This window comes from Callithrix jacchus, chromosome 13 (assembly GCF_049354715.1).
Source record: "Callithrix jacchus isolate 240 chromosome 13, calJac240_pri, whole genome shotgun sequence".
Lineage (NCBI taxonomy): Eukaryota > Metazoa > Chordata > Mammalia > Primates > Cebidae > Callithrix > Callithrix jacchus.
In genome coordinates this window covers 117,975,687-117,987,801 of record NC_133514.1, presented here as the reverse complement: position 1 = coordinate 117,987,801, position 12,115 = coordinate 117,975,687, and positions in this window count along the sequence as shown.

Here is a 12,115-nt window from a genome sequence, read left to right as displayed (position 1 = left end):
CCAGCTCTCTGTAGACCCACCTCGCCGAAGCTGAATGGCACACAAGCAGATGTGCACAGGAACAAGTGTTATAATGAATGGTTTGGACAACTGAAAACTTAGGCTGGGTGCCGTGGCTCAGGCCTGTAATCCCAGCACTTTGGGAGGCCAAGGTGGGCAGATGATCTGAGGTCAGGTGTTCGAGACCAGCCTGGCCAACATGGTGAAACCCTGTCTCTACAAAAACACAAAAGTTAGCTGGGCATATTGGCAGGCAACTGTAATCCCAGTTACTTGGGAGTGAGGTGAGAGGGTGGCTTGAACCAGGAGGTGGTGGTTGCAGAGTCGAGATCGTGCCATTGCACGGGCCTGGGCAACAAGAGTGAAACTCTGAGAAAGAAGAAAGAAAGAGAGAAAGAGAAAATAAAAGAAAAGATGGACACTTAGATGCAATGAACACTTCAGCGGAAATCCTTCCCTTCCTTTCCTTTCACTGCAAATGCAGTGGACGGGCTGACATCTGCGTCACTAGTCACCCACAAAACCTTGCCAATAATAATTCATGCCTGATCCAGACAGAGCACAGTTCTTTCATGAGTGAGAAAAAAATAAAGAAAGAAAACGAGGAAAGACCTTACTGGAAATAAGAAAGATCTTTTTGTTTGCCCGTTTTATTTTTTAACCTGATGTGTCGCATAGTACTGGATGTCACCAGATTGTCATTAATGTCACTTTTCCTCCTGTTCCATATGTGATGTGACATAGCATCTGACTAATGAAACCCGATGAACAATATGTCAACATAAAGAAGCACGCTGGGTCACAAATATGCTCCAAGAACATTAAATTGCAAGGAAATGTATATTGAACGTGTTTTCCATAGGAATAAAATTGAGTTGCATAGTTAACATATTACATTTAGGTATTCTACCTTAGAGACCAAAAGAACCAAAATACATTGTCGAATGACCTATAAAATGCACATTATCAACACATATTGATAGCAGAGTCAGCACCAAGAAGAATTGCGAAGGGAAATCGTGCTTTCTCTGAAAAGGCAAACTACTGTGCAAAGGAGCCAAGCCACAGGCACAGAAATAGAAGCCCGCTGCATTATTTTGGAGGAAACGTTGTTATATTGTTTTCAAATACTTTTTGATCCTCATCCCACTAAGTCCTTTTTGGCCCCAGGCCTGGTCTTGCTGACCTGGCCCTAGCCCAGTTGGCTACACCATGGGCTGCCTTCTCTCAGCCCTGGGCCCGCAACCTGCTGAAGAGAACCAAAAAGTTGGCTCTGCCATGAACAAGGCACCCAGCCTCCGCAGGATCTGCTGCAGGTCATGGTGAGAACAAGCTCCAAACCTCCCTGTCAACCTTTTTAGTAACTTCTCAGCATCCTGGACAGTTTCCTCAGGCTAGAATCCTAGCCCTGAGCTTTTTCACATAGTTCTGCAGCCTGCTTTCCAGAGCAGAAAAGCTGTGCTCATATTAACTTGGCTTCTTTTCCCTGCCTCCTGCTCTGCCAGGCTGGCCTTCCCCCGTGCCCGCACTTGCTTCATTTCACTGCAGTGAGTTCGGGAGCTCCCTCATCACTGCAGCCTTTGCGTCTCCCAGGACCAAGAGTCGCAGTGTACCCCTTTTCACCCTGTCTTCCTCCCTCTGTGTTGAAACCACTTCACTGGTGCGGCTGTTTCCAAGTGATCCCCGGGCTCCCAGTGCTCCGATCTGACAACCCGGCCTCCACCACTCACTCCACGTAGTTTGGTGCCTCGACCTCCTGACGATTCCTCTTCCCTGGGCTTCAGCGACACACACTCGTCTCCCCTTGCCCCTCACTGACCATTTCTTATCTTCTTCAGTGCACCCTCTTCCCTCTCGCCTGATGAATTGGGCTGTTCTCCACAGCTCTGGAGCCACCTCCCCTCTCCTAATAGCCTGCACCAGGCAGCCCTGTCACCTGGAGTGAATTCCAACATCTGCTGAACTTATCCTTTGTATCCCAGCCCTGCTTCTACCCAGACCTCAGAGTCTGCACATCCTGCCAGCCACTAATGCACCCCCCAGGACCCTTTCTGAACTCCCAACAGGAAGTAGTCTTTCTTTGGCTACATTTGCACCCCACTTCATCCCAACTGCTTCCAGGCTGTGGCCAATTCTTCACTCTTTCATTAATTCATTCAACCACCTTCAGCTATTGGCAAGGCTTGTGCCAGGTGATAGGAAGCATGGGGTCAAGACCACAGTGCTCAACTCCAGGAGCATCCAGTCTAGCTGAGGAGAGCATCTGTGTAAACAGATGGGTGCACCACAGACTGTTGGGGCAGAGAGAGGCTGATCAAGAAACACCAAGAGGCTGCACGTGGGAGGGGCCTGACCAAATGGAGGGGTCCAGGAGCATCCCAGAAGATGCAGCTTATAAGGGGAGAACGAAAACGTTAGCTGGAATTACCCAGGAGGTAACTGCTTGTATCAAGGCCCAGAGGAAGAAGACAGAGAGAGGCAGGTAGAGACTGGCATGGAATAGCAGGTTCACTTGTCAGGAGCCTGGACAGCAAAGGCTTCAGTGGCCAGCTCAGAGGTCCGATGCCCAAGCTAAGGTGGGCCTGGACCAGTAGCTGCAGTTGGCTGAGACAGGACGCAAGAAGACCGTGAGAGTCACCCAGATGTGTGATCGTGTTTCTTCCTGAACTAAGAACGCAGCAATGAAAATACAGAGAGAGATGCAAGAGATTGGAAGACCAAAACAAATAGACATGGTGTTTAATTAGTCACGAGGGAAGGCGAGTCGAGCCCAGTCCAACCGGGACACCCACAGTCCAGCCTGGAACAATTACGAGGCTGATGGTGGCGCTGGCCAGGTTCCACACCGAGAGAAGAGTTGCAGGAGAACAAGACGGCAAATCCTCGTCAGCATCTTAGAAACTGGTGCACCTGGATCTCCCCATGCGACTCTCAGCCGCACAAGGGCAGAGCTTCTGTTTTCTGCCATGCAGAGCCCACGGCGGCCAACGCGCGGCCCTCACCACACAGAGCACACTCTGACAGCCACAGTCCCACCGAAGGCAGAGGCCACCCAGGAGCTGCTTAGTTCTCCCACCTGGGAGAGCTTTCTTAACTTTTTCCTTCTGAAAAGAGCAAAAGGATTTATTAAGAATAACTGAACCCCCTTTGTGGAATTAGAATGGTATGTATGCCTCATACATCAGATTTCACTATAATTATATCTCATGAACGATGAAACCACCCAGTGGAATTCCAGTATTACTCTCCCTATGAAATAACTGTAGGAAGTCTAAGCCAGGGCAGCCGAGACCATGTCAACTTTTCTCATCCCAGACAGAGCCTTTCAGTTCTCCCACTTAGCCCATGCCTTTGGTGACCCGCGAGTCCCAATTCCAGCCTTGGGATCGCTGCTTCTCCCAGCCACCTGGAGGGCATGTGCAGACCTTGCAGGCTCCCTGTGAGTGCGTCTCAGCAGACCCTCCTTCCCAAGCCTGCATTTCCTCAGCCCAGCATCTTTTCCTCTGCACGGTTGATTCTGCCTTCTATTTCCTGACTTTTCTTCTCCCAGAATCTGTGTATTGTGGTAACAAGAGTCACGTTTTAAACCCCTTTCTGTGGAAAGAATTAATTCCTATTGAATGTCTGATTGGGAAAAACCATGGTGATCCTTATGAGAATAAGTTTTGCTTAGTTTTGAGCCCTGTGGAAGGTGTCATTTTCATCTGGTTTTTATAAGACACATACTTAGCTCCAACATTTTAAGATGGTGGAAAATGTTTTCTACCTTGTAAGTATCCCTTTGGTTTATAGTAATTAAATATCTCTTGGACAATTATCTGGCAATAAGAATTAAAGATACTACTAATTAATATGAAATAGTTGCCGTAAGATACAGGACACATTTGCACATACTAGAATACAGTGAATATCTGTTGAATGAATCAATGAAAGAATGAATTAATAAACCTGAGTAATTCCACGTGGCTCAAGACTAGGCAAAACTGCTTCTATAGCCATCCGGAATTTGACTAGGACATTGCAGAAAACTTGATGCTAGTTACGGCATTCACCCCTCAAGTCAGACAAAACTAGGAAGCAAAATTAATTAGTATTAATTATTATGAAATAATTGTCATGTGGCAGATACTTCACATTTGTTACTCTGTGGATCTTCAAAGCATTCCTAGACGTTATGAACCCCATTTGCCCACGCTCTGCAGCTCCACTGGCAGAGCGGGTGAGGGGAGTGGGATCTGAGTCTGGTTGTGTATGATTCCACACTCACGAGCTCTCCACACTGACGTGTTGAGTAAGGGTCCCATAAATACTGTCTCTTGGGAACTATTTTTCCCATATAGCATTATTCATCTGTATCTTTCCAAAATGAAAAACAAAAACGCCATTTGTTCCTGAGTGCCATTAGCACATGTCTGAAGCTGCTTTGGGTTTGAGTGTAGCCCTTCATGTTCTCTTGCTTGTTCTTTCGTCGCTCACACATTTGGAGGAGGCATTCCTTTTGTGGGGAGTCTTTGCAGCAGGGACTCAAGCGGCTTATCATGTTGTCCAGTGTGCAGTGTCCTCCACAGTTACCACTGTGCTCAAGGAATTGCCAGGCAGTTACTCTGTGATGATTAGGAAATAATGCTGCGTGCTTTGCAGTGAGTCCATCATAACCCATGTCACAAGTACACCTACAATTTTCTCCTGGTAATTAAGATATGGTTGACTTTTATATGCTTGTTTAAATAAAAAATTGCTTAAAACTTTATTTTTAAGTGGTGTTTTATTTAAATGGAGCCCAGAGAACTCGTAACATCAGATACCTGAGTATTTGTAAATGGTCTGCCATCCCCAGAAGGAGATGCTAGAATTTATGTCAAATCATCATAATGGGTACTTTGTTGTTCCAACCAGCACAAAAACAGATGTATTTACAGTTCCGGCAGCTGCAGACCCACTATTAGAAAGCCAGATTTGTACTTCCTATCATGTTTGTACTTCCTATCATGTTTGTACTTCCTATCATGTTTGTACTTCCTATTATGTTTGTACTTCCTATCATGTTTGTACTTCCTATCATGTTTGTACTCCCTATCATGTTTGTACTTCCTATCATGTTTGTACTTCCTATCATGTTTGTACTCCCTATCATGTTTGTACTTCCTATTATGTTTGTACTCCCTATCATGTTTGTACTTCCTATCATGTTTGTACTTCCTATGATGTTTGTACTTCCTATCATGTTTGTACTCCCTATCATGTTTGTACTTCCTATCATGTTTGTACTCCCTATCATGTTTGTACTTCCTATTATGTTTGTACTCCCTATCATGTTTGTACTCCCTATCATGTTTGTACTTCCTATCATGTTTGTACTTCCTATGATGTTTGTACTTCCTATCATGTATGTTTGTACTTCCTATCATGTTTGTACTTCCTATCACGTTTGTACTTCCTATCATGTTTGTACTCCCTATCATGTTTGTACTTCCTATCATGTTTGTACTCCCTATCATGTTTGTACTTCCTATCATGTTTGTACTTCCTATGATGTTTGTACTTCCTATCATGTTTGTACTCCCTATCATGTTTGTACTTCCTATTATGTTTGTACTCCCTATCATGTTTGTACTCCCTATCATGTTTGTACTTCCTATCATGTTTGTACTTCCTATCATGTTTGTACTTCCTATGATGTTTGTACTTCCTATGATGTTTGTACTTCCTATCATGTTTGTACTCCCTATCATGTTTGTACTTCCTATCATGTTTGTACTTCCTATGATGTTTGTACTTCCTATGATGTTTGTACTTCCTATCATGTTTGTACTCCCTATCATGTTTGTACTTCCTATCATGTTTGTACTTCCTATGATGTTTGTACTTCCTATCATGTTTGTACTCCCTATCATGTTTGTACTTCCTATTATGTTTGTACTCCCTATCATGTTTGTACTCCCTATCATGTTTGTACTTCCTATTATGTTTGTACTCCCTATCATGTTTGTACTCCCTATCATGTTTGTACTTCCTATCATGTTTGTACTTCCTATCATGTTTGTACTTCCTATTATGTTTGTACTTCCTATTATGTTTGTACTCCCTATCATGTTTGTACTTCCTATTATGTTTGTACTCCCTATCATGTTTGTACTTCCTATCATGTTTGTACTTCCTATGATGTTTGTACTTCCTATCATGTTTGTACTCCCTATCATGTTTGTACTTCCTATTATGTTTGTACTCCCTATCATGTTTGTACTCCCTATCATGTTTGTACTTCCTATCATGTTTGTACTTCCTATTATGTTTGTACTTCCTATGATGTTTGTACTTCCTATCATGTTTGTACTCCCTATCATGTTTGTACTTCCTATTATGTTTGTACTCCCTATCATGTTTGTACTCCCTATCATGTTTGTACTTCCTATCATGTTTGTACTTCCTATTATGTTTGTACTTCCTATCATGTTTGTACTTCCTATCATGTTTGTACTTCCTTGGTTAAATCTCAGCTCTCTCTCCTGAAACAGAAGGGATAAAATAAGGGAAGAAAAGCAGGAACCAAATGGCTCTGAAACTGGATAACACATTTTTATCTGGGTATAAAATTACAAAACACTGAAAACAGTGGGTCTGGAAATTTACCAAGCGGAAGGACTCCAGTTTTCTGGTGTGGAACTCTTTTATGCCATCTTAGAAATAGCGGCAATTAATGAACTAATACCACTGTGCCCTCACCAAGAAAAAATTCCACACCCCACTAAGTTATATTAAACATACAAGTAGCTCCAGCCACCCTACCAACTGAGGCTCCAGGGAACCTAAACAACAGAACAGCATCTCCAGAGCCCTGCAGAAGGTGTCACTTTTGTTTTTTATAAGATGCATACTTACCTCTAACATTTTAAGATGGTGGAAAATGTTTTCTACCTTGCAAGTATCCCTTTAGTTTATAGTAATTAAATATCTAGCTTGGCACGTGGTTATCCAGAATAAAAATTCTTCTACCAGCCCTCCTTTGACCAGATGTGGCCATATGCAAAAGTTCTGAGCAATGGAAATGAACAGAAGTCACACATTCAAGCTTCTAGTTGTTCTTGTGTCCTGCTGGCAGAATGCAGATGGGGTGGTTGGAAATGGGGGACTGTGTCACCTGGGCCTCTCTTGGCCCAGTGGAGCAACAAGACGGAGCCCACCCTGATAATTTGACAACGCTGCCACGTCAACAGGGAAGCTGACTTGAGAGACATACACTTGTCCTGCTTAAGAGAGAGGTACTAACTCGCATCCTGCCCCGTGTATGTAAACCCACGTGCTAGCCAATGAAAACACGTATCGGGAGCAGAATTCTGATGGCTTTCTGCTGGATTAAAAACTGTGGTGGAATTAAAAAGATAGTTGTCGGATTTTCTCCCTCTTTCTGTGTATCTAACACTTCCAGCTACCCTAAGAAACAAGCAAACAAAAAAAGTGAAAATTCTACAGAAGCAATTTTCCAGTACTTAAGAACATGTTGATATGAGCATATTTTTTACCTTTCCAGGAAAACATTTGTTAAAAGTTTGGAAGGCTTCAAATATTTTTTCATGGTCCCCAATGCCTGAATAATGCAAATTTATTCCCATTTCCTTCTGCTGATAAATTCTTTTGCCTTTTGGGAACCCAGTAAATGTCACTGGTTACCTAGTAGACTAGACTACCACAAATTATCTAGGAGTTTTGCTAATACAAAGACTCTGGAAATATTTTCCACCACGTTCAAATGCTGAAGAAAGAGTAGGTGTCACTTCATCAGAAATGATAATCTGGATGACAATTTATGACACTATTTTCTGAACCAGAAATGTGGGCGCCTGGTCTGTATCAATTTTAAAGAGATGAAGACAGAGTCTTCGTGATGCTCACAGAGGTCAGCTGAAGGCTCAGGACTCGCCTTCCGAGGGCCGTTGCTTCTGGTGGGCTGTCACAACCCTGGGTTGGATCTCTGTGCCCAAGACCCCTGGACCCCAGGTTGGTTACCTTATGAATCGACCTTCAGAGGCCATTCAAAGCGGTCCTATCTGGAGAACAGAGTCATGCCCCCCACATGTTGCGACATTCTGAAACACCTGCTGACAGGACCTGAATTTAGTTGGTGGGACTTCAGGAAGGCTCCTGCAACAAAAACGGTGCTTCAGAAAACGAGGGCAAAATAGTTCCCAAGTTTGCCAGACCTCCCTTAAGTCAATTACTTGATGTCGCTTCTGTCTAACTTTCCAGTGGTGCTGCAGAGTCCACACAAATGGAGAATAAAATGAGACAACCAAATTTATTTTTACTTATGGACTTGAGCCAGAGTCTAAATGACTCTGGCAATGGTGCGTACTTCCCTTGGGAGCCTATTCTCTAGTCTAATAGATCTCGCTGTTAGGAAATTTCTCTTATAATTCAGCATAAGTTGTCCCTTGCTGAATTCCATCCCATTATTCCTCGTTAGATGTCCTTGGACTACCTTAAACAACGAAGCCTATTCTCATAGGCCTGTCCATTGCCAGGCAGGAGAGGTAGATGAAGAGAAGAGAAAATGGGAAGGATGATTAGGAAGAATGAAGTCGAATCTACCTATTCAGCCCTGGCTTGTGTCTAATCAATGAACATTTCAGCCACAAACTGTTACATATGGACACAGACAGCAAATGTATTAACAACGGCACTGGGTAACCTCAGAACAGTATCTAATTTTCAGATGGCCTCAGCTTCTACCTCTTTGTAACTTTTCGGTAAGTGAGATAGGTCAAAATTATAAAGTTGAAGACTAAAGAGACAGTAAAGATGAAGCTAAAGCTTAAAGATACATGTCTGCAAGTTGTAAAATCAGAAGTTTGGCTGTATTTGTGGGTATTGATCTGTTCTTCATCCCTTTACTCTGCCCAGTGCCTGGCCTTATTAACAATGGACATGATTCATTCAGGCTTTTTTTTTTAAAAAAACATCTGATGCTATGTAATCTCATCAAATACTCACAACATGGTGCCTATGACAGTTTACTCAGGATCTCATGATCAGGATCTGCCTCTCGGCAACCCCTTTCCCACACCTCAGACACACACGTTTGCCATAGAAGTAGCCACAATGCAATGTGGCCAGACACCAGCTACAGTTGTTCAGAGCAAGAGTGAACGTGACTGAACCTGGGCCAATGGGTCCTTCCCAGAAATGTGTTGGGCTTGTCCCAAGAAAGCCAAGTCAGTCTCCCTTTGGGTGTCTGGACCGAAATGCAGGAAGCTTGGGATCAGTCAGCTGTTGTGTCATCTGGTAGGTGAACCAAAGAAGTAAAGACCGTCTGTAAAGATGGAGGGTGAGGAGATGAGCAGAATGAGGCAGGAATGAAAGGTGTAGCTACAGCTTCAGCAAGGTCCCAGCCCCTGCTTCTATTTGTCTCTGATACTTGGTAACATCCTAAATTTTTGGTTTCATGAGGAATATCAGAATCCTTACAATAACGCAGAGCACTGATTCAGTTTATAATGAGAAAACTGCTCAGCTAGTCAGCAGAGGAGCAGGGAATGAAATGTAAGCCTTTTTGGTTCAAAGTGAAGCTTTCAGTCATGGGAGTATTCTTATCACCACTGACTTTCCAATACACATTCCAAAAGGCCATAAAGGAGTTGGGAGCGGGAGAGAGGCCACCTTCACCAAACTCTTCAAGCAAAGCTGAAAACTTGCCTTTAGTGTAGATATGACCTAAGCGACCTTGGACAGCTCATTTGTAAATGAGTTTTGATGGCTGCCCTGGACCAACTGGTTCCCCGTGCGTGGGATCTGTGGGCCTTCAGCGGTGGGACTAGTGTCAGTACCCCAAGGAGCCTCTTGAACTAGGTACATGAAAACTGCTTTTGTTCTTAGCTGTGGTTTGACAGGATTTGTATTTTATGATACAAAACACATCCTGTAAGCAGCCAGGATATCCATACCATGCAAGAAATGCCGGACTAGGAATCCCACAGTTACACTGATGGACGTGGAAATTCACAGCCATGACTGACCCGCGTCTGATGCTGGAGCGTCAGACTGAGGATGGGAACATGCATTAGGTTGTCTCCACCTTATCTTCCCCCAAAATCTCCTTCCCAATTCATTTGCAAGATTCTTTGCAATGCTACATTTACAATACACACAGTGCTTAAGGGAAATGGATTTCTCTGTAGTCTCACTTTATAGCCAGATGAGACATTTAGAAAAGACGTTTTATCCAAAGCTGTGTTGAAAGGAAACCAGCTTCTTCCCACTGGCAAGTAAATTTTCTGGCTTTAAGCCAATTTACCATGCTGTTTTGTGTGCCTCGCATCTCAGTTCCCCACTTCCTGCCTTTAGATAGGCCCTATAGTATTTCTTCAGTGCCCAGGTCTATTAAACAGCAAAAACTCAATATGCAAATTATCTCCCAACTACATGCACGAAGCCTGCAAACATTATTCTTAGGAAAGTGCTGATTATGGAAAATTATGAATTAACATGTCAGGCACTGGGGTTTGAAACCTTATAACTGTGTTTACTGTAGAAGAGCCCCCAAATGACTTGAAAAACAGAAGAGAAAAAACAACAAAATCAGTGATTTAGTAATTGCAAAGGCTGCCAACATCCGATCTCTGCCTTACCAACTTCCAGCCCTACCAGTGTTTGCGAACATACACGCGTGTGTGTGCACACTCACGCACACGTGCACGCACACGCGGACTCACACGCTCATGCACACAATCAAGCAGAGAAGAGACTCGTGAAATAGAAACAGTGAGTGGTAGTTGGCACCTCCTCTGGTCCAGGCCTCTTAATGCATCTCTTCACAAGCTTGCTGTTCAAATTACTTCTCTTTTAGCCTTTGCGCAGACATCCATGGTGCTCCGATACGAGCCAGACAGCAGTAGGCACTAGGGGAGGTGACAGTGACAGAGGCAGATGTGGCTGCTCCCCTCTGAAATCACAGGCCCTAGGGCGCCCCTAGTTTAAATGCCCCACCAGCAGCGTCAACAGCACCCACCAGCTTGTTAGAAATGCACATTCCCGGGCCCTGTTAGACCCTCTGATCTAGAATTTCTGCCTGTGGAGCTCAGGAAGCTTTGTTTTAACAAACTCTCCAGGTGATTCTTAAGCAAGCTGACCTTGATAAGTCCTGGGACTATACTGCTAATGTTTTAATGGCACTGCTAGAATAATTTTGGTAAATGGAGTGGATGTGATAGAAATTCAGTCATTTGTAACAGCTGGTTTTAGCCTCTGTAGATTCTGAAAGCTTAGCCATTTCAGTAGGAGAGGGAAGCTATGGTTCCGGGGTTTCTGAAATTAGATCAACAAAGGATCCCCGACAACGTAAAAAGAAAATGCTTATTTTAATACTGTAGAGTAGTGTCGGCTAAACGTCTCTACTAAAGATTTGTGCTGCTCCCATTAAATTACATTTCCACAAAGAAAGACCCAGTAAAAACCAAAGTTTTTTTTTTGTCAGTCTTCAATTCCTTATAGTTATTCTTTAAAAGGAAAAAAAACCCTGATTATATGCTGAGCACATAGTCAACGGCGGAACCAATTATTTTATTTGAGGAGGGCAGGTGGTCGATATGAGAAGTAATGATGCCTTTTCTTTATTGGCAATAGATCAATATAAAGTTGATGGTTCCTAGTTCCCAGGTAAGATAATGTTTCCAGGTAAGAAACGGTATTCAAGGCTTAGAATGGGAGGAGCCCGAGATCCTTTATTGAAAGTGAGGCCAGGGGAGGTGAATTTTTTTAAGAACCATTTGAAAGTAAGCTTAAGAGCTCCTCCATCCCCATCTGCCCGGCGGTTGCCTGGTTCCTAGGAGACACAGCAAAGGCAAAGCACAAGCTACTTCCGTGTTCCTCATTCTGCTCCAAGCACCTGCTCTGAGGATCCATCTCCTTCCTCCACAGTTAAACTGAATTTCTCCTCTAAAGAAACCCAGAGACTGCCTTTCCCTTCTCCGCTGACCCACCCCTTCCTCCTTCTGAAGACCTGCTCTGCCCTAAACTCCTCTCCCTAACACTCACCACACGGCAGGCACTGAGTGCACATGTGCCTCTTGTCTCCTCAGCCTCACCCAGGCTGAGGTGTGGGTGCTGTCACCTCCTTATGTTA